At 47.4% G+C, this 23,644-nt stretch overlaps 1 protein-coding gene across 1 annotated transcript in view; it reads right to left on the reverse strand.

Annotated features, from left to right (window-relative positions):
* The window catches only part of LOC135827278 (uncharacterized), an 86,996-nt gene that overhangs the window by 39,440 nt on the left and 23,912 nt on the right, over positions 1–23,644 (reverse strand). The window contains exons 2-3 of the mRNA XM_065339807.1: positions 20,586–20,684; positions 3,037–3,159 (exon numbers count right to left, since the gene is read on the reverse strand). The gene's annotated coding sequence lies outside the window, so the exon portion shown is untranslated. The remainder of the gene's footprint in view (positions 1–3,036; positions 3,160–20,585; positions 20,685–23,644) is intronic.

Consider the following 23,644-nt stretch of genomic DNA (forward strand, 5'->3'; position numbering starts at 1 on the left):
TCTTTGACTTTTTCCGAAGGGTTTGGAATAGCTACGTCACGTAGTGCGTGGAGATGGTCGATCTTATCGGACGTCATCGACAATTCCACTGAAAACTCTAAAATGATAGAAAACGTTCTAATGGGACACTTCAACTAATCTCTTTAAAAAAATTGTTCAAACAGTTGCTGAAGACAATTCGAACGCCCCCTTAACTTAATATACGTGTATACGTAGTACATACAACAAAGTGTCGTGGGTCTATGCTGCAAATAATGCTCAATACCTCAACAAGGGCAGAGCTTACCACACGAGGCAGAACCACAGAGACCAAAAACCTTTCTCACATCTCCGAGTTTCGTTTTACAAAAAACACTCATCAGACGATAAAACATAATAATACTATTTGCTAGTTATATAGGTTAATTGTAATGTAGGCTAAGGCAGTGCTGCAACCACAAAGCTTGAGGAGATAACATCAGCGCTGGAATACACTGTGCGTAATATGAATGCAAGTGTCATGGCTGAGGTATATTGATATAACCAAGATGGGAGATACATGTAGAACCGACGCAGGAATTAAGTAGGTTTCAGTGGTAGTTGTGTCACGCCAAAGGGCTGGGTAGTATGTTACATTGCAGATACCAGTGTGGGCAATGGCGCAAAAATGTGGTTTGGTGTGAGTGTAAAAGAGTGAGGGTGTACATGTGTGTGCACGAGAGAGAGAGATAGAGTGTGTGTGTGGTTGTGTGTGTGTGTGTGTGTGTGTGTGTGTGTGTGTGCGTGCGGGCGTGCGTGCTTGTGTGCGTGCGTGCGTGCGCGTGTGTGTGTGGGAACACCGCATATCTCATCATGTGACCCCGGTGTAGTTTGCGAGCGACAATTTGCTGGCATGTCTACACTTCGAGATAAGCTCGCTTCTCTTGTTGAGGCATGTTTCTCTATCCGCGATTATGATCGGAACTTCTCCGAGAGGCAAAGTTGGCACCTCTTGCTGATGTTGATGTAGGCTTGTGCTCGTTCTGAAATACTCCACTGGATCGAGTAGTCTTCCTGTCTCTCCGTCAATTTCCAGACATACTTGGATAGTTAGGTGCTCTTTCGTCTCTGCTCGTGGTTGAATGTGTCCTTGTGGTTTCCGTACCGGGTCTTGAACGTTGGCTCTGTCGCTCCGAAGTACACACGTGCTGGGTTAACATTACGGCGTGTCACTTCGGCTTTGTAAACCAGCTGCAAAACGAAGTGTATTGTTGACTCTGACAAGGAAAAGTAGCGGTGATAACTTGTCACTCCAAACGACAAGCTTCTCCTAGCGCCACCACAATTTTTCGGTGCAACATTTGATGCAAAAAGTGACTGTTTGGCATGTAGTTTTTAAACTTTACGGCAAGAGGAATGATGAAACCACATGCTTCATGATGTAGACAAATGATTTCCGGTTCACAACACAATGCACACGATCACGATCGTTCCTGATGTGCTATTCGAAACGGACCATAATGGGGGAGGTAAGACACATCATATTTCCTGCATGCTCTGCTCAGAACCCGCAGACACTATCGTTACAGCGCTAGCAGTATTGCATTTGCAAGACTTCTTGGAGATATGTCCTCTTGCAGTCTGAACAGCAGTCGACTTCGCTTATAACGACACTCGGTGGGCGTCAAAATGGTGTCCTTATTCGCAAAATGTCGTTATACCCAAAGTCTCATTATATGTATTATATGGGATGGGACTTTGCTCTGGGCATGGAAATTCTATCGTTATTCGCGAATTGTCGTTATATCAGCAGTCGTTATTGGCGAAGCTGACTGTATGCATATTTCACACTAACCTCGAACACCCCGAACATGGCTCAACAGGAACCGTGGCTAGTTTACATGCTGATGCTTGATGTAGATCTGCAACAGCAAGGAATGACCATCGAGCATGCCATCAAGGTCGTTTGGAGTTGACCAGCACAGGCTACACTTGTTCCATGTGGTACGTGACGTGCCCACATCACAGATTTCGTACGTGATGAACAACGCAATTTGGCCCCTACTCACCCTAGTCTCTGTGCTGCATGTTGAGGGAAAGTCCCGGTTGGAAGGCCTACAACGCGACCAGCGTGCTCCTAAGCTGGGCATCAAAATGCATGTGATCCAATCTAAATATCAACGGGCGATCCTTGTAAGTGCACGTTCACTTGATCAAGGTGACTCAGAATAACTGATAAACCATGATCTACGAGACCTGGCAATCTGGTGTCACGGGGCTCGTGATTTGCACAGTCAATCTATACCCCAAAGGAAACTTACCTGCAAAATTTGAGCGAAATTGGAGAGATCGACTTGCACAAATTTTCTGTTTTTCTCTGATATGTTCTCTTTTACTAAATATTATTGCTGGAGTGAGCGATTCAGTATGAGCTCGAACGTCACTGCCCGTATCTCAGGTTTTCCGTTATCTCAGGACAGCTCGTCTACCATGTATTATACCGCTTTTTGAAGAAGTGTTTTTGGCACATATTACACATATTCGGGACAAAATATAATGTCTTGATGAAAATGAGTGAATTGCACAGGTGGGCAGTGATAAATTGACACTAGTGTACACGAAAAATAATTCAAACCCCCAAATTGGAAGCAGTTTTGCCATAGGAACTCAAGCTAAAGGTGCCCGGTAGAGAGGCGTGCCAGTATCTGAGGCGTCCGGATAAGAGACGTTTGAGTGTACTCATTGCTATTAATATTTGAAACTATTGCATCCTTTCCGCAGTCTTAGTAAACTGCATTATTGCACTCATTCCAAACACCCACACCGGGACGTTTCTGCTGCGAACGTCACTTTTGGGTCACTAAATGTTTGGGTATAACCCATCATTAGTTTGAACCAGTAACCTGATACTGAGCCATGCCTGAATATTTTGGTGAATCAAAAGCGGTGTTTGCAGCAGGGAGACAATGTGTGAGTGTCAGGAGGGAATATAGTGATATTGTTACCTCATTGGTTACGCAAGTTTTCGAATGGAAAATTTATTTTGATGAATTTTCTTTTCTTCTAAGTTGTGCTTACCTTCTTCTGCTCCTCTGGGTACTTGCTCTCAAGATAGCGGATAATTGCCCTTAGTCTAGCCGCAGGCTGAGCTCTCCGGTCATTTGCACTTTCTACTGCACTGTCCAGACATGTCCTGTTGTCCTGGTAGAATGAACAATGGTCCATCAACAAGAAAGTAAAACAGACCTCTTAGTAAACATTGCACATAGCTTTGTAAACCAGAACAGCAGTTGATTTTGAATACTTTGCAGATTCAAGAAACTAATGACTTTTCTAATGCTCGTTCTGAGAATTATCACAACTCCCATTAACCCTTTGAGAGCCGCCCCATACTTGAATGTGTAGAATTCTACACACACGACGTTGAGACATCAACAAGCCGTAACCATGGTAACTCGGTCAAAACTAGCTCAAATTTAACGATCCAACTATCTATGCAGAAGAGAAAACTCTCAGCGTGCCGTAGAACCCATCCAGGAAGCGCTGCGATCAACGGTTCCTGAGATTTCAACACATAATAGCGGAACCAAACTATGTCTCGTGATCCGAAAATTGTACAATATAAAATGCATACTTCAAGTATGGCATTGGTCAGAGAAAATAACGTAATTCGTCATTGGTTGATTCGCGTTGTTGAGTTGTAGTTAGACCGGTTTGTCCAATGGTCTTACCAATCTCCTTATCATCTTGTAGCTTTCGACGTTCTTTGCTCCCGTGGGATATACCTTGAGCACATCTTTGTTGCGTTTCCTTCCCCTCATTGGGCCTTCCAAGTGATATAAGAAGGTTGGTGTTTTTCAATTCGTAGATTCGTTGGAGCTAGTTGTCAGGTCGTTCAATGTCTCAGTACCTCAGTCAGTTTAGCATCTTGTTGTCGCCCTACCTGACTGTTTATGTAGTATCCCTGCCTTGCTTGATTGTAGCTGACTATTGCAGTATCCCTGCCTTGCTTGATTGTAGCTGGCTATTGTAGTATCCCTGCCTTGCTTGATTGTAGCTGACTATTGTAGTATCCCTGCCTCGCTTGATTGTAGCTGACTATTGTAGTATCCCTGCCTTGCTTGATTGTAGCTGGCTATTGCAGTATCCCTGCATTGGTTGATTGTAGCTGACTATTGCAGTATCCCTGCCTTGCTTGATTGTAGCTGACTATTGTAGTATCCCTGCCTTGCTTGATTGTAGCTGACTATTGTAGTATCCCCGCCTTGCTTGATTGTAACTGACTATTGTAGTATCCCTGCCTTGCTTGATTGTAGCTAAATATTGTAGTATCCCTGCCTTGCTTGTTTGTAGCTGACTATTGTAGTATCCATGCCTTGCTTGTTTGTAGCTGACTTTTTCAGTATCCCTGCCTTGCTTGATTGTAGCTGACTATTGTAGTATCCCTGCCTTGCTTGATTGTAGCTGGCTATTGCAGTATCCCTGCCTTGCTTGATTGTAGCTGACTATTGTAGTATCCCTGCCTTGCTTGATTGTAGCTGGCTATTGCAGTATCCCTGCCTTGCTTGATTGTAGCTGACTATTGTAGTATCCCTGCCTTGCTTGATTGTAGCTGACTATTGCAGTATTCCTGCCTTGCTTGATTGTAGCTGACTATTGTAGTATCCCTGCCTTGCTTGATTGTGGCTGACTATTGTAGTATCCCTGCCTTGCTTGATTGTAGCTCAGCGGACTATTGTAGTATCCCTGCCTTGCTTGATTGTAACTGACTATTGTAGTATCCCTGCCTTGCTTGATTGTAGCTGACTATTGTAGTATCCCTGCCTTGCTTGATTGTAGCTGACTATTGTAGTATCCCTGCCTTGCTTGATTGTAGCTCAGCGGACTATTGTAGTATCCCTGCCTTGCTTGATTGTAACTGACTATTGCAGTATCCCTGCCTCGCTTGATTGTAGCTGACTATTGTAGTATCCCTGCCTTGCTTGATTGTAGCTGGCTATTGCAGTATCCCTGCATTGGTTGATTGTAGCTGACTATTGCAGTATCCCTGCCTTGCTTGATTGTAGCTGACTATTGTAGTATCCCTGCCTTGCTTGATTGTAGCTGACTATTGTAGTATCCCCGCCTTGCTTGATTGTAACTGACTATTGTAGTATCCCTGCCTTGCTTGATTGTAGCTAAATATTGTAGTATCCCTGCCTTGCTTGATTGTAGCTGACTATTGTAGTATCCCTGCCTTGCTTGATTGTAGCTGACTATTGTAGTATCCCTGCCTTGCTTGATTGTAGCTGACTATTGTAGTATCCCTGCCTTGCTTGATTGTAGCTGACTATTGCAGTATCCCTGCCTTGCTTGATTGTAGCTCAGCGGACTATTGTAGTATCCCTGCCTTGCTTGATTGTAACTGACTATTGTAGTATCCCTGCCTTGCTTGATTGTAGCTGACTATTGTAGTATCCCTGCCTTGCTTGATTGTAGCTGACTACTGTAGTATCCCTGCCTTGCTTGATTGTAGCTGACTACTGTAGTATCCCTGCCTTGCTTGATTGTAGCTGACTATTGTAGTATCCCTGCCTTGCTTGATTGTAACTGACTATTGTAGTATCCCTGCCTTGCTTGATTGTAGCTGACTATTGTAGTATCCCTGCCTTGCTTGATTGTAACTGACTATTGTAGTATCCCTGCCTTGCTTGATTGTAACTGACTATTATAGTATCCCTGCCTTGCTTGATTGTAGCTGACTATTGTAGTATCGCTGCCTTGCTTACTTGTAGCGTATCCCCATACGTTAGCGTATGTAGTATGTTACCTATAAAAGCTTCTGCTCATTTCTGTTTTCATATATTTTTTACATAATAATCCAGGTGTGTACCTTGTAGTGAGCTGGCCAGAATGCAATGATTACTGGAATGACAAGAGACTATAACATACAGCAGTGTGAATGTAGCACATCATGAAGGTGTGAGTACGACACATGCAGTGATGTGTAGAATGCAACATATGACAGCTAGGTGGTGTAAGAACAACGCAGTCACTATCACTACATCACTCCTTCTCCCAAACAAAAAAGCCGGTGCCGGGGAAAGCAATAGAAGGAATTTAAAAAGAGAAGAAGAAGAGAGAACACAATATGAAGTTTTGAATTTCAAAGCACCCAATGGAGGAAGATAGGAACTCAACTTCAGAAAAACACAAAAGTTGTCAAGTTGAACTTTCAGAGTGAGTATGATGCATTGTTGCAATAATCTTTTAGGATAAACTGTCTGCGTAGAGCCGTGCCTTCTCAGTAAATTTGATATGCCGTCCGGAGCGAGTGACTGCACCATCGACGAATGAGCGCTTGCCGGAAGCAGCTGGAGTGTGTTCCTTCGGAGCATGCTGGCTTTCACGTGCAGATGAAGGTTGAGAGAGCGGCATGTTGTGGCATGGTGAGCGCGGAGGCAGATCCACAGACGGTAGACATGCCGAAACAGCATCTGGCACTGTAGACTGACCAATCCGAGCAGACTGTCCAGTTCCGGTTCCATCTGGTTCCGGCACTGATGGCTGACCGATCCGAGGAGCCGCCTGTGCTGGCGCTCGCTGAAGGTCCACCTCATGACGGCTGAAAGACGGGTTCGCTGACGACATGGGTGGAGAATCGTCCGGACGATGCGGTGAAACAAACTCTCGTACATGCTGCCTATTCCTCAGTAGGTAGCGAGAGCCATCGGTCACTCCTACCTGACGGCCGAACTGGTTCACCACGGTCCATGACTGAGACTTGTCACAGTACCCGTCCTGCACAGTGACTTTTGTGCCGGGCCGAAGCTCAGAAAGCATTCTCACGCCACGTCGGGAGTCGTGTTGTGCAGACATTTCAGCTTTTGCTTTCAGCTGGTGCTGGGGATTCACAACGGTGGGGTGGAGTTGTGCCGGGACTCTTGTACGCAGTGGTCGAGAGAACAAAGCTTCACTTGGTGATGTACCGAGCATTCTATGCCTCGAACATCGAATGTCAAACAACACTTGGTTAAGACGCCTCTGGAAAGGGAGATGTGGCTTAAGAGCAGACAGTCTCTCCCTTAACACTCGATGCAGACGCTCCACCATGCCATTCGAGCGGGCATACCTTGGGCTGGATCGTACATGTGTAATTGTAAGCCGGCTGAGAAATGAAGACATCTCCCCAGAGACAAACTGAGGGCCGTTGTCCGAAACTAAAGTCTCGGGAAGACCAAATGCAGAGAATACCTCATCAAGTTCATTGATGACGGAAGCTGAGGTTGTCGAGCGCATTATCTTCAGAATAGGGTACCTGGAGCCATAATCGACTATGGAGAGAATCGAGTACCCCTCAATGGATACGATGTCCACTGCCAGCTTTCTCCAGACGCCAACAACCTCAGTTGGTTGGAGCTCTTGCGCATTATTGGTACGTCTCCTCCAGCATTCAGAGCAGCGTTCCACGTATGTGCTTGCATCCTTAGTCATTCCTGGCCACCAGACTCTCTGGCGCAGGGTGTCTTGGAAGGCCTCTTGTCCAGGATGTCCTTCGTGTGCTAGGGTCATGATCGCTGTTCGTAAACCTTCAGGAATAACGAATCTGCCACCGAACATTAAGATACCATCTACCACTGTCAGCTGATCACGGACGAGATAGTAGGGGTGCTCCGGTGGCAAAATGTCAAGCCACGAATCATACAGTACGCGTTGAATCACTTTGCTCACTACTGGATCATCTTGTGCAGCACAACGAATGTCTGCAATGCCTACTGGAGCGGCTTCCAAAACTAGGCCAACATACTCATGGAGAGAACGCGATTCGGCTGGAGAAGCATCAGTAGACGCTACCGGGGCTCTGGAAAGTGCATCAGTACAGAAGAGCTCCTTCCCTGGAACATGCTTGAGGGAGTAATCGTACGGCATGAGCGCGACTAACCAGCGCTGCAATCGAGGCGGCACATCGTCAAATGCCTTCTGCACAATCGGTATGAGAGGTTTGTGATCAGTGTACACCTGTACATGACGACCCAGAACATACTGGCGAAAACGGGTCAGTGCAAACACTATGCCGAGCATCTCGCGCTCCATCTGCGAATATCGGGACTCTGTGTCCGTGAGCGTGCGGCTGGCGCATGTAATGGGCAGCCATTGTCCCGCCTTGCTTTGCTGCCACAGAATAGCTCCCAGACCAGAAGGTGAGGCATCGGAGCTGATTGCTGTCGGTACGTTTACATCCGGCTGGAAATATGCAAGTGTTTGCAATGAAGAGACTACAGCTTGCTTAGCTGTGGAGAACGCTTTGAGAAGATCATCGTTCACAGTGAATGGTTCACGCTTCATCAGCTGGCGTAACGGCTCTGTGGCTTCAGTCAGGCGAGGAACAAACTTTCCTAAGTACGTGACCATACCCAAGAAGCGGTGTGCATCCGCTACAGTCTTTGGGGCGGCCATGTCGGCGATAGCGCTTAGCTTGCTGCTGTCCGGCTGAACTCCATCTCTGGTCAACGTGTGGCCCAGGTACTTGACCTGGTCTTTGCCGATGTGACACTTGGCCCAGTTCAGCTTGAGGTTTGCTGCCTTCAGGCGTTCCAAGACACTCGCCAGGCGAGCATCATGCTCAACCTGATTCCTTCCGAAAATCAATATGTCATCTATGTAGACAACAACACCCGGCAGGCCAACTAGAATATCCGACACCACTCGCTGAAAGATTTCGGGGGCGCATGAAATACCAAACGGCAGTCTCTTGAATCGATACGATCCACAGTGTGAAGCAAACGTTGTAAACGATCGTGATTCTTCCTCCAGTAACAGCTGGTGGAATCCCGATTCGGCATCCAACACTGAGAATACTTGTGCTCCTGCTAACTCGCTGGTTATTTCGTCTACCGTTGGGAGAGAATGGCGTTCTCTAATGATGGACTTATTCAGCTGTCTATAATCCACACATAACCGGAGTGTACCGTTAGACTTACGGACAGGCACAACGGGCGAGACCCAAGGCGATGCCTCCTTCACGGGCTCAATGATGTCAGCCTTAGCCAGGCGTGCCAACTCCTTTTCTATGTCGGCTTTGGCGCTAAATGGAGGGCGACGAGCTGGTTGGGCTACCGGTCTAGCGCTCTTGTCCACAGTGATAGAAACTGGAGCAGTTTCAACAAGACGTGCTGTATCTGCCATGTGTGCATTCACAAGCAGTTCCAATTGTGAGATGACATCTTGTCCAAACAATACAGAACGCTTGCCAGCCGGTACAACGAAACATTCACAGAGAATGGTGTTGTCTCCTACAGCAATATCGACGTCCGCCATGCCAAGAGTCTTCACTTCGCCACCGTTGTATGCTCGAAGTATGCGGTCACTTGAGCGGGTAGGCTGCACCACATCATCCGTGAGAATGGTGCGTGTTGCTCCGGTGTCAAGCAATCCCTCACATGGCTTGCCATTCACCATCAGTGTCATGGTGAACTGGCCTCTGGCTGCCTTATCGCTGCACGCGAAAATAGAATCATACACCACTTGTGCAGTGTCACTGTCTTCCTCCGCATCTACTGCATTGGCTTTGTTAGGCTTGCGTGAGAGACAAACCGCTTCGAAATGGCCAACTTTCCTGCAGCTGTTACAACGGACATGTGCTGCTGGGCAGAACTGCTTTCCATTGGCATGCATTCGACCACAGTACTTGCAGCCAGGACCTTTCGTCATTTTCCTCTTGAGCTGGTGCTTGGGTTCACTGCCTGACACAGCCGCTGTGGTCTCTGGCTTCACACATGCTGCTACACTAGGTCCTGGTTCACTGTTGTACAAGTTGGAGTCCAAAAGTGATGCTTCCATAGCAACTGCCTTCGAGAGAGCGTCCGCCAAAGTCAGCTTAGGCTCCTTCAATAGTTCGCGCCTCGAGTCTTGCGACCTCAATCCAGCAATTAACTGGTCGCGGACTTGAGTATTGACTACCGTGTCAACATCTGTCGATGCGAAACTACACAGTTCCACTTTCTCTCTCAGCCGACTCATGAAGGTTGAAACCGATTCGTCCGGCAGCTGCCTAATCTGACGAAACTTGTGCCGCTCTGACGTCGCATTGATGGACGGTCGAAAATGGCAACGAAGTGACTCAGTGAGGGCTTTGTAAGTGTCTCCCGGGTTATCGTCAGTTGCATCGTCTGGAACGGGAACGACTAAACCTTTGACGATCCTCCTGACATTGAGACCGGCGAGATTCAAGAAAAGGCACTTCTTGTCTCCTGGGTCCGTCACTTGGCAGATCTTCATATAATCATCGACATCTTCAAGCCAGAGATTGAAGTCTGCGCCCGTATCTCCACCATAGCCAGGAGAAAATTCTTTCGGAGGTCGTCCCTTTGCCATAGCGTCAAGTTGCTTGAGCTGTTCACTGCGCCAGTGTAGTGAGCTGGCCAGAATGCAATGATTACTGGAATGACAAGAGACTATAACATACAGCAGTGTGAATGTAGCACATCATGAAGGTGTGAGTACGACACATGCAGTGATGTGTAGAATGCAACATATGACAGCTAGGTGGTGTAAGAACAACGCAGTCACTATCACTACATACCTGAGGAAGGCTAAGTAAAAGTTATTAAGAGAGCATGTCTGAGAATACCAAAGTATGTGTGCAAGTGGATCTCTCCGATTTCGCTCAAAATTTGCAGGTAGGTTCCCTTTGGGGTGTAGATCGATTATGCAAAGCCCTTGAAAAAGTTTCTGAAGGGAACCTTGAAATTTGCATACCCCTCAAAAATGGCCGAAATATCACATTATTTATGGGTCTAGAAACGAGTCACGCCACAGCGTATACGAACAAGCTATGAACAAAACTCCATCAAGCCAACATTGCCTCACCTTAGAACAGTTCCTGGAGCAGTACCGCTTAGCCACGCCAGCATCCCAGAAGACGAGGTCCATCACCCCCTGACGCCACAAATGATCGTCTTGAAAATAGCCAATTTACAAGCGCTGGCAAAACAGCCAGCTACGTCCTCAATTGGCCAGAACTATACACCGGCAGATAGTAGAACACCTCTTCTAGCGCTGAGGACATGTCCCCCATCTTCCTTTTGGGGTTTTCTTGAAATAAACTTTTTTGAATTTTTCCACTCGACCATGCTGAAATACGGCCAAAGTCATACCTGCGCAGGAAAGCTCGCCACTCCGCGACGTCTCCTCAGCAATTTCTACTCCAACACTACTCCCAAGGCCGCAGAACAAAGTGTAGTGTTGACTCTGACAAGGAAAAGCAGCGGTGATCACTTGTCACTCCAAACGACAAGTTTCTCCTTGCGCCACCAATAATTTTTTGTGCGACTGTTGCTGCAAAAGTGACTGAAGGCCTGAGCGCAGTTTTTGAATTTTATTGCAAGATGCACGGTGAGATCGCGTGCTCTGTGACGTAGGATGACGCTTCCTGCATCACGTTACGCGGCCATCGATCGCGAATGTGCCTGGAACGCTACTCGGAACAGACCATGATGGCAGAGGTAAGATGAGCTTCATTTCCTGCTTGAACTGCTGAGAACCCCCACAAACTGCCCTAAGAGTGTTGCAATGGCAGCAAGCCGTTGAAATATGCCCTGTACAGCTTGGAGAGTTATTCGTCTTTCACACTTACCTCCTGCAATCCCGAACATAGTCCAACAGTAAAAGTCCCTTGTTTTCATGTCGATGCTCGACAAAAGCGACTAGCTCGGTCCCTTTGTGTTGACTGGCACGCGAGCAGCACTGGCTGCACGCACTTGTCGCGTGAACTGCATGAGAGATTTCTTACGTCATAAAGAATGTGATTTCATCATCATTTCACTGGTCTTCGACCTACATGGTCAGGGAAAGTCCCGGTTCGTAGGCCTACAACACGGTCAGCGTGTTCTTGAGCGCCGTAACAACACAAGTGTGATCACTTCCAGACCAACGCGGGCGTTCAAGGCGAGTAACAAGCGCACTTGACAAAGGTGACTCTGAAATCTCGTGAGCCGTGGGCCACGCGACTTGGCATTCTTGCGTCACAAGGCACGTGATTTCACCGTGCATCTTGCAATAAAATTCAAAAACTGCGCTCAGGCCTTCAGTCACTTTTGCAGCAACAGTCGCACAAAAAATTATTGGTGGCGCAAGGAGAAGCTTGTCGTTTGGAGTGACAAGTGATCACCGCTGCTTTTCCTTGTCAGAGTCAACACTACACTTTGTTCTGCGGCCTTGGGAGTAGTGTTGGAGTAGAAATTGCTGAGGAGACGTCGCGGAGTGGCGAGCTTTCCTGCGCAGGTATGACTTTGGCCGTATTTCAGCATGGTCGAGTGGAAAAATTCAAAAAAGTTTATTTCAAGAAAACCCCAAAAGGAAGATGGGGGACATGTCCTCAGCGCTAGAAGAGGTGTTCTACTATCTGCCGGTGTATAGTTCTGGCCAATTGAGGACGTAGCTGGCTGTTTTGCCAGCGCTTGTAAATTGGCTATTTTCAAGACGATCATTTGTGGCGTCAGGGGGTGATGGACCTCGTCTTCTGGGATGCTGGCGTGGCTAAGCGGTACTGCTCCAGGAACTCTTCTAAGGTGAGGCAATGTTGGCTTGATGAAGTTTTGTTCATAGCTTGTTCGTATACGCTGTGGCGTGACTCGTTTCTAGACCCATAAATAATGTGATATTTCGGCCATTTTTGAGGGGTATGCAAATTTCAAGGTTCCCTTCAGAAACTTTTTCAAGGGTTTTGCATAATCGATCCACACCCCAAAGGGAACCTACCTGCAAATTTTGAGCGAAATCGGAGAGATCCACTTGCACACATACTTTGGTATTCTCAGACATGCTCTCTTAAGTGTTAAGCACTGTGCCTCAATTCGGCTACCTAATAACATTGGTCACAGCGGTGGTTAAAACTTTGTCAGATTTGAACCCCATCTCTAGTGCAGCCTTTCACTTAATTTCTTTCTGCGTATTCTCCTACTCTCCTCCACCAATGAGCGGAAAACGAAGTTTATTGGTCCCAACCGCGTTTCTGAACCCACGACGACCTGAGATCAACTCAGAATCCCGGATCTACAGTCCATCCGCACAGGAGATCGACGCTGCGGCGTACGCGTTCCGGCCAAGTGGATCACCATAATTCTCCAGCGAGATATTATGCCCTCCGGTATGCCCCTGTACTACCGGTATATATACGACCAAAGCGGCCTCGGCCCTTTCGTATCTGTCCCTATTGCCGATCCTGCAAGAAGATTGGCCATGACATAGCGTGTTGCTATCGTCCCCGCTATCGTCCTCGCGCTACACAACCCGTATTCCCTGCAACCAAGGTATGTCACCCTACTTGCTGTACCACTACTCTATCATCACCCCGTTTAAATGCAACTGCTACTCACGTGAGTGCATATGCCACCCCTATCATGCAAGCTACGCCGCGTATTATGCAAGCTCCACAATCCCACGGTAGTTTCGATACTATCCTCATGATCATTGCTGCCATATTCCCCTTACTAACTCGTTCTGCTGCCAAAATTGTCTCCCCGATCACATCCCTCCCTTTTTGTTTGTTTGCCACATTGCACTCGATACACGAGGCTCTCCAGGTCCATCAGCCACTCCATCTCACAGAAAATCCCACTCCCAGTCCCCGTACCACCATTCGATAAAAAAAAGCATCGGACTCACAACCCTCCCTGTTTCTCCATGTACGTCCAGATAAATGCAGTACACAGTTCTGGATCACCCAACATTTCGCCACACTGAAGCTCACTCACAACTGATTTCTCACAGTTCTGTCAACAAAGTTTCCTAGCCTTTTCATTACCCATCCCGACCATGTCCACCCCGCACAGACCAAGCAATCGGTTTGCTGGAGCAGCAGTCACTGACCTGGATCAGACGCAAAATGCTGTATACCCTGGAAGCACACCCTCAAATAACCAGTCCATGTAACAATGATTATACCGCCATATGGTGAGCGAGTCCTTTCCCGTTGTACCGTCCCAGAGAGACGCGAATCAAGAAATGTTACCGTTCCAGTGAGACGCGAATCAAGAAATGCTACCGTCTCCAAGATAAGGGTGACGCGATCGAACACATCCCTTTGACCATCCAATACTGAGACACGAACACATACATGTTACCGCTCCACAGAGAGACAGGTCCTTCACACATTTTATCACAGGGTTCCTACTTTATCACTCTACCAAGTCTAGCAGTCTACCAAGACATACTGTCTCACGACAGAACATTGGTCCACCTGCCTACTTTTGAAAATAACCAGGGCATAATTATCTGTAGGAAGGGAGGGTGTAGTATCCCTGCCTTGCTTGATTGTAGCTGATTATTGTAGTATCCCTGCCTTGCTTGATTGTAGCTGACTATTGTAGCATCCCTGCCTTGCTTGATTGTAGCTGACTACCAGCTGGCTTCTCTGACGACATGCAGATGTTACCCATCATCATTGCAGGGGTTACTGGTGACTCATCCAGGCTATCCAGACACAAAAGTTAGCGGACGACTATTCACCACCGCTTCAACCTCATACAAGAGGGTCTCAAGCTCCTGGACCTTCAGAAACGCTGTTCCCATTACCTTCTTCAAGGCACTCGTCACCGTACCAACCATTCGCCCATAGAAGCATCGATGCCTTCGCGCAGCTGGGGGATTGAATATCTATGGCAAACTCAGTTTGTCAGATGCCGCATTGAACATTATAGCGTTGTCAGACCTGATCCGAGATGGCAAAGCACGTCTCGTGACAAACTTCTGAAATGCTATCAAGAATGAGTCAGTACTTTAAAACCTATCGAGCACCTCCAAGTGAACTGCTCTGCTGGTGGTGGCACACACAAACAATGCTATCCATACCTTCGGAGATGACTCGCCACAGCGCACGTACAACGGACCAGCATAGTCGATGGCGGTCGTTGCGAACGGCCTGTCGTGAACACCTCGGTCTTCTGGCAGTGACGAGCAGACTTCTGAGGCAGCCTTAGCCTTGTAGCAGCGGCATGTAACACATCGCTGAGTAATGTTGTGTAGCGCTCGTCGACCACCGATAATCCAGAATTTCTGACGGATGTACCACAAGACCCCTTCTACACCTTGGTGCATCCTTTCGACATGCATTTTCTCCAACAGCACGCGGTCAGATGATGCTTGCCTACTAGGACTGGGTGCATGGCTTCATACGCCAACTCACTGTGCTGAAGTCGTCCCCGGCTCTGAGCACTCCATGCTCATCCAGAAACGATGCAAGCTGATTCACCTTCGACCCAGGCTTCACTGGTTGACCTTGCTTGATCAGGTCAATATCCTCAGCGAAACATTCGGCTTGAACGATGCAGTACAATACGTTGTCTGCTGCAAAACAGAGTTCAGCACTAGGCTCAGTGTGCTTCCACTGCAACATCCGAGTCACCGTGCCCTGTGCCCTCGCCCACTTACTGAATCGGAGCCACCATTCATTATCAGATTCTCGACTACAGGTGGTGGCTGACACTCACACTTCTAACGTTACACTGGACTCATCTGTAGCTGTGATTAAGGATGCGGTGGGCCAGTCTTTGGGCTCCGTGATCGAGGTTGGTCCACCCATCCAGAACGGGCTACGCATCTGCTGTGCACTACTCCCACGTGACGGTAAATCTGCTGGGTTGTGAAGGCCCGGGCAATGGTTCCACACAATGCCGACCTTCTTCGATATCTCTTGGACTTGACTGACGCGGTTAGCCACAAATGTTTTCCATTTGTACAATGGATTACTGATCCAATGAACGGTAGTGAGACTGTCAGTCCAGCCATAGACTTGCGTGACGGTCACACGCAGCCCCTTCACCACAAACTCAGCGTAGCGAGCCGCTAGACATACAGCTTGTAACTCAAGGCGGGCTAACGTGGGTGGAGACACGAGTGCCACTTTGGCCTTGGCAAATACCAAGTGCGACTGTCCATTGACGACTGCATACAAAGAACATCCAAGCGCTTTCTCACTGGCATCCGCGCAGGCATGAAGCGCAATCAGCATGTCAAGATTGCAGCAAATCCAACGTGATATGTCAATGCTCACCACTTCGGCCAGCTCTTGCCACCATTGCGCACATGCGGCTGCGATGCCATCAGGCAACTTATCATCCCAGTCGCCTCCGAATTTCCTGGCTTGCTGTACCAGTATCTTTCCCGGCACAACTGCCGGTGCTGCTAGACCTACCGGATCAAACACTGACACAACACACTTAAGGAGGGATCGCTGGGTCCAAACAGGTGGCCTATCGGACTCACCTCGTGCTGCTAAGCTGAGCAAGTCATCACTGGTTTTCCATTTCAGACCGAGGACTTTATCTCCGGCCTCTGGATCGCACGGTATTTCATTGCTTCGCCACTTGCGCAACTCCATGCCAGCATCTGTAAGCACACGCACACTGAACTCTTGCATCTTCTTGGCTTACGGGGCATTTGAGACACTAGAGACCAAATCGTCAACGTAGAAACTCGTGAGTAAGAGATCAATCCGGTCTCGCTCTTTGGGTGCAGACAGCGCACATAGCTCCTTGAAGTGATGCCGAATCACCGCAGTAAGCATGTATGGCGAGCAATTTACGCCAAATGGCAGTTTTGTTAGCCTCCAGGTTAACAGTTCGTCGCTGTTGCTTCGACCGGGCCACAAGAAACGCAGGTACGGACGGTCTTGGGGATTAACCTTGACCATGAAGAAAGCCTTGCGGATTTTCGCTTGCAGCGCGCTTTTATATTCGCGGAACCTTAATAGCATACCCGCGAGACTCGTCAATAGCTACAGTCGAGGGTCAACCATGTCGTTCAATGACTTGACATCTGGAGCCGTCGCCAAGGCACTCTTAATCTCGTGGTTGCAGGGTGCTTGCGGAATACACCATGATGCGGTACATAGTGCCCGGCATTGCTCTCACATGGCTCCAACTAAATTGCTCTAAGCGCCTGGTAGTCCCTGATCAGCATATTATCATGGAGTGTACGCTTCCCATTCCGCTTCAGCTTTTCCAGAAGCCGCGTTGCGATGACTCTAGCTTGAGCATAGTTATCCGTTGGGCGACGCTCATTTCGCCACAAGAGACCCACTTGGAACCCGGCGCCCTGGCGACATAGCGGGAAAGATGGCAAGTGCTGATGTCGTTCTGGAGGTTGATCTAACTGCCATAGTTTGTCGATATGTGCTGTGACACATGACATGGTCACAGGCTGACTGTTTCGACTGGGTGCAGACGCTGGACCAGATACTACACTACCGATCTCTGTGTTCCACACAGTCTCGCCATTAACTTCTTTCTTGCTGTGCTGTATCGCGTTGATATATTCTGCACCGATCAGCATGTGTATTTCGCCTGTTGTTTCTTGCTGAGGTTTGTCACTCAGCTCTACTCCCCAAATGTGCCACTGAGCAATGGTCTGCAGACTCGCGCACTTCAGGTCTAGCTCTAGCGTATTTGTCCATGCGCTGTTGGGTTGGCTCTGTGCCGAACGGCTTCACCTCTACATTTTCAGCACCAACGTGTTCTGCATCGATTGCTGACACCAACGCTGCAGTCACAAATGACGCCTCAGCACCGGAGTCCAGGAACACGCGAGCCTTCGCCTTTCGAGTTCTTCTCTCAACTCGCGCCATTCCGGTCATCAGCCACACACTTGCTGAGTGTAGACAGCACGATCCAACCTTCTTGTCCGTTACTATCTCAGTCGGTTTCTCCCGGCTTTAACCTGCTCCGTCTAACACGTCATGTACTACCTCTACCTCTCGGCAAACACGAACAACGTATTGGTGAAAAGACTCATCTGATCGCTGCTTGCCTGTCAGCAATGTCTTCCACGCTTTATCCGGAATCTTTCCGAGCAAGGCAAGCAACTCTCACTTTGCTTCCTCGTAATTATTGCATCCAATACATATTGTAGCGTTGGTCACGCGTTGGTCATGTTACAAGCTCAGCATTTGCGTTTACGCTCAGCGTACTGTAAAAATAAGACGTTCACTACAGGCTCAGCATTTGCGTATACGCTCAGCGCACTGTTCATTACGACGTTCGTTCTACCATACAACGGTCGCATGACAGTACGTTGCTGGTGGTGATTATTTTCCATAAATTGTGTTTATTTTATCTTTTACAATAAGTTCCGAGTTTTACTGCTAAAGACAGTTTTGCCGTTCTAGAGAGAGAGAGAGAATTCTTAATAAAGTAACACGTTAGTTAGCTTCGAGTTGTTAGGTTGTTTTGCCTCCAGGCCTGCTACAATATCCTCTCAGCTTTGCTACCTGCTAGCGTGATGCGTAATCGCAGCAGCCATATGCTTTCTTCGAACCCGTTCTTGGAACAAATGTCCTCGAACAGGTCAAGATAACGCTCCTGACTGCGTTCCATCATATGCGATGATTTTCATCACCGGTTTACGCCCACCGCTGTGACTGGGAGCTTCCGCTGTACCTCTCATCGCACTCTCACTGGCGACTTTGCCCTCACCCTCATACGCCTTGGCGATGCGCTCCTTAATCTCCTTGAGCTTTTTTTCGAACTCGGTGCAGAGCGCCTCCTCTCGCCGTCTGGCACAGCGCTCCTCACGCTCCTCGTACTGTCGGATTCTCTGCTCCAAATGTTCCCTCAACTCATCGCCTTCCAATCCTAACCGAACTCCATTGGCGATAAAGCTGGCTTCCAAATTATGTAGTTGTTCTGCCATGCTCGCTCCGTATCCCGGCGTGGTCGCCAACTGTAATGAACCCTCTTTAGTATCAGGAACGAACGACCACACGGCACGAGGACAACTATTTATTCTCAACAGTATATTTTGACTTCCATTGAATCTAACTAACACTAATAACACCAGCTATATATAGCATGCAAAAACAGCGTACATGTATAATCAAAGCATACGCATGTAAAACATGACATGACAGAGTATACAGCAAAACTCACACAGCGCAAATAGCGTGCGCAATGCAGCAAACATCAGCAGTACGGCGGAGTCGAGATACAACATCGCAACGAATACAATGTCATAAGCCAGAAGGCCTTTCCCACTTGAGAACTGGTGGTTTGTAACACATATACAAGTATATTGTCTAAGCAAGTGTGTTTTCTCGACATTCTTTTCGCCATGCAGGTATATCACAGTGCCAGGCCAAAATACATTCTGAAACGCACTCGTTTCTCAATTCTGGGTACATGTATGAGTGAACACGCACATCTCGCAGCTCTTGACGATGTCAATGTCAACCGTCGCCACAGCACAACCAAAAAGACCCCGATAGGAAGGTATGAAGTCCAGTTCTCACAGCATAAAGAAGACTATGTGGCCAAATAGATAATTATACGACAGAAAGAGTTATGAGATTGATGACAAGGTCATGTGTGAGGTGGTAGCGGTTGCAAATGGCAACCTCGATGTTCCTGCCTTGGAGAAGCGCGTTCCCTGCCTAATCCCGGGTGGAAGTCTCCTGAGAAGGCTGAGGTGGTGCAGGATTTGGATATCCTTGCATGATGGTATTCACAACGCAGGCTGGAAGACGACAATAAACGTGCTTGCCCAATTTGCTGTGTACATACAGTGTGTACTGCCTGTGTGCTGCATAGCGTAGAGATCTACAGAAACAAAGAATGGCATGCGGAGTGTGTATGCTGAGTGCTTGTACACTTGTAAGTAAGTTGCACGCAAAACATTACGCGCATCGATCCTCACAAGGAAAGTCAAGACATACTCGGAGTAAAGAGAATTTGTTTGTGTCATGCATGAAATTTGTTATAACTGCCAGTACATTTTTTTCTTGCGCGACGCCTACTGTAGTGCACCTGACAACAATAAATTTCTCCAAAAAATATTATCGTATCATATTGATGCGCGATCCTCACAAGACAAGTCAAGACAAACTAATTGAGGCTTACCTAATTTCAGACTCTTCTGTCACTGCCATTGGCAGCTTCTGCATGTCGAAGAGCAGTGGTGGGTACAGCCTAATGCAAGGTTACGATCTCGTAAACTGGGAGATCCGCCACGCAAGAAACCTTGGGCCGTCTTCTCGACAGCGACGGAAGCATCCTACCAGAAAAATCATTCCCGCGGGCTGGGCATGGCTATACACTTTTGTCCACACTCGCACCAGTCCGAGTCCCAAACGAATCGAGAGTCTGGTGGCCAAGCTACTCGTCTTCTTCTGTCGGACGCAGCTGCTGAGGCATCTTCTTCCTCAACATTTGTTACACGCGATGGCAGCCCCTTAGCAGAGTATCTGGGCTCCCTGCCCCAACCATATGCAGCGGTGAGTTGATGGTGGTCTTCACTGACCTCAGCATCGCTGCCTTCATTGCTGGGTACAAAGAATTGTTCGGAATAGCTCATCTTTCCTTGAAATTGAATACTAAAAGAGTTCACCTAGATTCAGACCGTGCCACAATGACGTAGGCGCGGCCCCCGTTTTTGCCAAAATCTCAAGAACGCTTTGCGGTAGAGACTTCGGACCAAGACCATTCGACTCAGCACCCGAGACTACAGGATATGAAAGTTTCATTTTCCGTGGAGTTTCCCTTTAAATTGAAACATGTTTGCTTGCAATGTTTATGATACGAGTGCGCACTTGATTCTATTCATCGGCATGTTATCATTGTTATTTCCACGCTGCCAATTTAACTAAAAGTGTGACTTACATTTGACAAGGCAAGAAGATCTGAACCCGTTCGAAGCAGAAATTCTATAACCTCCGGCTTGCCGTATTCACAGGCTTTGTGCAATGGTGTTTCTTGAGCCTGGAGTAGGGAGAGGTGAGAACGTTGAAGATATTTTGTTTTGGGGAAACAACAAGGGAAGGGACAGAGAGACAAGCGACTACATGATTGATCACGGCAAAAGAGAGAGAGAGAGGGAGAGTGAGAGTGAGCAAGGGAGAGAGCTACAATTTAGATAAAAGGCCTGAGTGCCTATGACCAATACGGGTGCACAAGCATCTGCTATGCAGGAACTCGTCAAGCTTTGTGTACTGGGTGCAGACCAGCAAGAGAAAGGTTGTACTAAGAAACAGTATGCAGAAGATGGGGACCTAACAGTTTGTTCAGGTTCTGAACAGAGTACTACTACTAGTAATCAGGAAATGTCATGCGTCAAAAGAGACCATGTCTGAAAATACCAAAGTATGTGCCCTTCTGGCTTCACCATAGCAGGGAGGTACTGCCATTTGGTGACTCAGCATTTATGGAGGTTCGCGTCCTTGCAATTAAGTCGCATGGGGCCAGGAGGAGGAGGATACGCAAAAGCGATACAAATTCGGGACATTGGCCCGAGAATAAAAACCAATGCAGGATTGAACCTCCTGTAAAGGCATTCCTGATACAAATTACTGGCCCAGTACTTGCTTCTCTCGGATAGTGAATGATTTTTCTACTTCCATAACTGCTGTTGCCAGCACCCGCAATTATGTGCACATGTACATATTTATAAAAAGTAAAAAGGACCAAGAAACTACAAGTTACCCTATAATGGCCACTAACACCATCAGTTACTGAACAATCAGCTCATGCGATAACATCACTAGCCAGTTAGTTGTAGAACGTCAGTGCCATCGGTCAGTGTCGTGCAATGTTATCGCATGAGTTGATTGTTTAGTAACTGGTGGTGCTTGTGGACATTATAGTGTAACTTGTAGTGTCTTGGTCCTTTTTGCTTTGCATAAATAATCCGTGGCTCTCCATCCGAGTTCACAGATGTACATAATACACGCACATGTTCTGCTTGGTGCATGTGGAATGTTTTACAGTTGTCACGTATCATGCTTTTGCTGTACCAGTTTTGTGTTTGTTTCTGATGTTTCCTCAACCTCTTTTCTCTCTCTCCATAGTTCATGCATGCATGAATATTATCTCCCCACAGCACTGTTCATTATCAAACCTTTCCCAGTGGTGACCATGCCCAAATTCATTCTTGATGTCCTTGTTGCTATTATCATTTCAGATGATGGGTATTTTATGACGGAAACAATTACGGTAATATTTTCCTGATATGATTCTGCGTGAGTCTGTGTTGCTCACAATCCACTTTCACGGAGCAGTGCCTACATCCTGAAGGTTCACTGGCCACCTTCGCCGATGATACAACGGTCTACACCTGTATTGGATCACCCGAAATGCTCCCAAACAGTACGAAAAGCTTACAAGCTACCCTGGATGCGCTCAATGACTGAGGCAAGAAGTGGCAGATCAGGTTTGATCCCACAAAGTCACAGCTCATGACGATAGCCCATCAGCGGCACAGGTGGCCTATCATGGACCTCACGTTTGGAGATCACACTGTGTCTGAGCTATTGGAGGTAAACCTCCTCGGCATTTAGAAAAGCGATCCTGTCAGCTTTTCTATTATTGTGTTCACATGGCGCTACCTAACGACACCGCTATTCAGATACGTTGTCTACGTAGCTACGTAAGTTTCTACGTAAGATGCTCGGTACCTGGTCCTGGACCAGGGAGCTACTCCATGGCTCCTACCATACCATCGCGCGGCCGGCTGGCCGCATGCGTGTGCATTGCAGACTTTTTGTTGTTGCCTTTCGGATGTGCATGCACGAGGAACTTCCTTCTTTAGAACTGCTTCTTGCATGAGCTGTTTCGGATATTTCGTCTCCTGGCCTGGCTTATTTCGTTTCGGCGCTCCTGAGACCTCCTTTCGCGGAATATTACTCAATGACAGGTGAGTTGACCAGTTCCCTTTGATTCATTTGCTTGTGTTGACTCTTTCATTTACGAAAAGTGTGCTGATTTTGGGCGGAATGCAATACATAATGGAAAAGCTGACAGGATCTCCTTTCTAAATTTAGCTTTTCCGCTGCCGAGGCCTCCTTTTACGGAATACTCAATGACAGGTGATCTCTGAGTTGACCAGTTTCCTTCGATTCATTTGCTTATGCTCACCCTTTCATTTACGGAAACGTGTGCTGATTTTATTCGGATTTAGATCCATTTTTTTCTCTTTGCCCTTGCCTACAGTGTGCGAAGAATGCGAGTTCCCCTTCTCTACGGTAAGGCTTATGTTAGATGTGTTGTCAAAATACTCATATTCATTGCACATTAGTACGTTACAAGTAAGGCACTGGTCAGTGGCATACTATCGTTGGCAGTTCCCAATCTGGAGGGAAAGGTTCAAGGACTCATTGACCGAGTTTGCCAAATAAATTCGCATATCAGGGAAAATCTCCATTGTGGAGATGTTCAGTAACTTGTTTGCTTCATACCATGATAGGCGGTCAGCCTTTGGGTCATCCTAATAAAGTAATTTTATTATTATACGAAACAAGCCAATGGGTGCAGTCTCGTCTCGTGAAAATCTCGTACTTGTATGATTGCATTTGTTTACTCGAGTCTGGGCTGTTTGATTTGTGAGTACCGCTGAGATTGCACTGCCCCAAATAAAGTTTCGTGCCGCCAAAGCAAGAATTACGATCTGCAATCTGTTTGTAGTACCTGCAAGAATGTGCAGTACATGTATCGTACTTTCTCTGTTGCTGTTTCAGTTGCCGTCATGTTGCTAAAGAAAGGTTCACTAGAGGGGTTCTGCGAAACGAAAATTCGAACGAAGTTTCGCGACAGTCCTTGCGAAAGTGTGTACGAATTTTTGCACGAACTTTGCGTTCTGCACATTTTCGTAGTTTGCGCGGGTCAAGTGCACGTACGCCATGACCCGATCTCACGAAATTTCCTACGACAGTTCATTTCGCGTTCCC

Source organism: Sycon ciliatum, chromosome 11 (genome assembly GCF_964019385.1).
Source record: "Sycon ciliatum chromosome 11, ocSycCili1.1, whole genome shotgun sequence".
Taxonomy (NCBI): Eukaryota; Metazoa; Porifera; class Calcarea; order Leucosolenida; family Sycettidae; genus Sycon; species Sycon ciliatum.